Below are 4336 nucleotides of genomic sequence, written 5' to 3'. Positions count from 1 at the left end.
CTTCTTCAACCTGATTAACTCCTACCAAACCTTTAGGTCTCAGCTTAGGCATCACAGACTCCAGCTGTCTCTTACTCACTATTAAGGCTGGGACTGGAGTAGGACTCTGTATGCCTTCATATCACCCTTTGCTTTCCTAAACTTTGTCCTTGTCTCACTTTACTTTTTCTAATCATCTACCTATATAACTTACTAGACTATAAATACAATGAGAGAATATACTATGCATTTTCTCATAGCTCTTTTTCCTGGCATGTAACATTTATGCAGAACTTAGCAGTTACTTCATAAATAATTGTTGATTGATTGAATGCATAAAACATGAGAAAATGTTGGCTTACACCTGAAGTCCTGATATAAAATGGTAGGTCAGTTGTAGAAAGTAGATGCTTTCCAAGGCTGCCTCCCAAATATATCAAATAAGAAAAGGATGTAGATTGATAGCTGTGGGAGTGAATGAAATGTAAGTATTGCAGTATGAAGACCTTGATCAAAAACAATAAGAATGAGGAGGTATGTAGCAGTTCCTTTTCTGGCATGACTTTTTGTGTAACTTTAGGAATGTAGAGAAGACATGGCTGTATTTCCATACTATGACTTCCCTTCATACACAGACATACAATTGGGTAAATATAATGGCAATCAGAGTGGAAAATGTCTCTTGTAACAGAACTTTATAACTGGAATAATTTATAAATCATTTAAAATTTTCTCATAGCTCTTTTTCCTGGCATGTAACATGTATGCAGAACTTAGCAGTTACTTCATAAATCATTGTTGATTGATTGAATGTATAAAACATGAGAAAATGTTGGCTGGAAATTATTGTCCTTGTCTTACACCTGAAGTCCTGATATAAAATGGTAGGTCAGTTGTAGAAAGTAGCTGCTTTCCAAGGCTGCCTCACAAATATATCAAATAAGAAACGGATGTAGATTGATAGCTGTGGGAATGAATGAAATGCGAGTGTTGCAGTATGAAGAGCTTGATCAAAAACAATAAGAATGAGAAGGTATGTAGCAGTTCCTTTTCTGGCATGACTTTTTGTGTAGCTTTAGGAATGTAGAGAAGGCATGGCTGTATTTCCATACTATGGCTTCCCTTCATACACAGACATACAATTGGGTAAATATAATGGCAATCAGAGTGGAAAATGTCTCTTGTAACAGAACTTTATAACTGGAATAATTTATAAATCATTTAAAATCTATCTGAAGGTAAGGAAATCTCTTTAATTTGTTGAATTATGATATTTGAAATAGTTTTATTACAAACAGGGATGTATAGTAAGTAGACTGATTACTCATTTATATTCATCATTTTTGAAATTGAAATGAAATGAACTTCATGGTATCATTTATATGTGGAACCTTTAAAAAAGTTGAACTCAGAGAAACAGAATAGAAAAGTACTTGCAAGAAACTATATAATATGTCATGTTATATTATTTTTCTTATTCAGCCACTGTTATCATAGGACATACATATATTGTGTATATGTGTGTGCATATAACTTATATGATTCATATATAATACATATATACATATATATACATACAATGTGTGATATATTGTGATATAATATGGATATAATATGGTAGGAAACTGACACTTTGGCCAATTTGCTATTGCAAGGTATGATGTAAGCAGAGGTTGAAAAGATGCTTTCTTGTTTCAACTCTTACTCTTGCTTCTCCTTGATTGCCACAAGATATGCCTGACCTCAATTGCTGGAGGAGTTTTAGTTATCCTAGATAAGGGCAGCCAGCCAACAGCCAGGTGCTCTTCAGACATGACAGTGAGCTCAGCCAACCCCAGAAACACTGTTTAGCTGAGCCCAGTCTAAATGGTCAATTCACACAATTGTAAGCTAAATTATTCATTGTTTAAAGCCTCTGAGTTTTGAAGTAATTGCAACAATGGCTAACACAGTATTGCAACAATGGCTAACACATACAACAGGAAATTTGGGTGTTTAATTAAGCAGCTCGTGGTGTGGCTTCAAGAAGATAACACACTGCACATGCAGGCAATGAGCTCTGTGTTGACTCCATGATTGGATGTCTCATAGTTTGAGAGATTTGGGATTTCTGAGCCCAACCAAAATGGAGTGACTACTAAAACAGTCTCCTGTGAAATATATGTAGTTTCCATACTCAGGGACCACTTTGGAGGGCTACATGATTTATTTCTTTTGTAAGAAGATGTTTCAAGAATACCATTAGCTTTTAGGTGAAAAATAATTATAGAAGGTTCCTTTACATATATTACATAATACATACACACACATAGACACTAAACTATGCAAACATTATGTACACAAGCAGTCTCATCCTATTTATCTTTTATCCCCCTGATAATTGGGAATCTTCTCTTTTCATTTTGAAATTCTATATTTAAGGTACTAAGAATAATTCTGGCATGAAGAAAAAAAATGTTTCCATAGAAATTCAGGTTAACTAATTTCCTTCTATTCACCACATAACTGAAAAGCCCAGTTAGTGTAGCCTGGTAGTTGAGCATCCAGTTATGAACCAGGAGGTCACAGTGTGATTCCCAGTCAGGGCACATGCCTGGGTTGTGGGCTCAGTCTCCAGGAGGGGGTGTGCAGAGGCAGCTGATTGATGTCCCTCTCCCATCAATGTTTCTATCTTCTCTTTTCCTCTCTCTGTAAAAAGAATTCATAAAGAAAAAAACAACAAAAAGCATAAAACCAGTGGTCAGTATGCAGTGGTCGGCAAACTCATTAATCAACAAAACCAAATATCAATAGTACTTCTTCAAAATAGACTCGCCCAGGCTGAAAACCGACTTCTGCCCATGGGCCAGGAAGTTTCAATCGCACTGTACGTGCGCGCCCGCATGTGGTGTTTTGTGGAAGAGCCACACTCAAGAGGCCAAAGAGCCGCATGTGGCTCACTAGCCGCAGTTTGCCGACCACTGGTATAATGGAATCATATAGCCACTGAACTACAAGGAAATATATTTCACCTAGTTCTAACCTGTATTTCATGAGTGAAGAAATCTGACTAATAGAATTTCCAAAGGGAATACAAATTGATAGTGGAAGTTAGAATATAAAATGTCAAGACATTTTTTTATTAGTTAACATGCTCATTACATTACCACTCATTTGTGTAAAATGGGAATCTCAAGTAGGTAACATAGCTCACTTATGCTTGAAGCTAGAAACTGCCAACCTACTAGACACCCCTGAATTAATCAATAGTTGGGCTACTTCTCACATCATCCAAGTTCTTGTGGTCCTACAATGACGTTGCCCTATTTTTTCACTCTCAACTTTGAGCTGCATCCTAAACGCTTAGTGCCACATCCCCATGTCAGCTGAGAATCAGGATGTTTACTAAGAACAAGATCTTTGCAGCTGACAAACTCCATGACATGCCTGTGTTTATTACTATGATCTACAGGGCAGCACTCCTTACTAATGGACAGTGTGTCAAAGAGTTCAGTGTCTTCCTGGGAAGAGAGTATACAGTAAGCGATTTACTGAACAATAACTAGAAGTAATTTACAAGTGAAAACACACACACACACACACACAAATAAATGCATGTGGCGTAATATACCCATCCTCAAATACATTTAATTAAAGGTAGAGTTATCCAGAAACAATAATCAGGGATTATTTTGTTCATTTTACACATGAAAAATGAAGCCCATGATTGCTGGTACTGCAAACATTCACTGAGAGAACTGGGTTAGGACCCTGGTATCCCTATCCTAAATATATCTTTTCCTCTAAGATAGAGGGGAAACAGGCTGTCCTCGATCCAGGGGCTAGTGGGAATAAGGCATCAACACCTGTTGGTACCTTGGCTCCACCAGAAACCTCTCTCTGAAAGTGAACAATGAGAATGGTGGCACAGAGAACATTCCTGACTCTTTTGTAGGACTTGCCATGTATCATTTTCCCTTCAGCTCAGCTTACTCACTACTTTAAAGCACACCCTCTCTTACTGCCATGTATAAATGGAAGCAACTCTGTGTACTTCCCAGTCAGAGACCCCGAAGTGGGGGTTAGCTTGGTCACAGCTGCAGGTTTGAGTACAGGCGGCAGGTGTCTGGAGAGCAGTGTGTACTTGCTGCGCATAGGTACAAGGCTGAGTCTCCAGGCTGCAGTGCTGCAATGTGCAAAGAGAGGTGTTTGGCACTTCCGTTGAGGAGGACTGTGAATCTCCCATCTTCTTTTTTATCCGAAACTGAAGGTATTGATATTAGGAATGCAGGTCCTTTAGTGGGGTATTTTTTGTACCATGCAAAATATGTAAACAAATTATTATTGTAGTCACAGTTCAGAATAGAAATTACTCTTT

The sequence above is a fragment of the Myotis davidii genome, unplaced genomic scaffold (assembly GCF_000327345.1).
Source record: "Myotis davidii unplaced genomic scaffold, ASM32734v1 scaffold1510, whole genome shotgun sequence".
In the NCBI taxonomy this organism is placed as follows: domain Eukaryota; kingdom Metazoa; phylum Chordata; class Mammalia; order Chiroptera; family Vespertilionidae; genus Myotis; species Myotis davidii.
Note: the sequence above shows the minus strand (reverse complement) of the source record.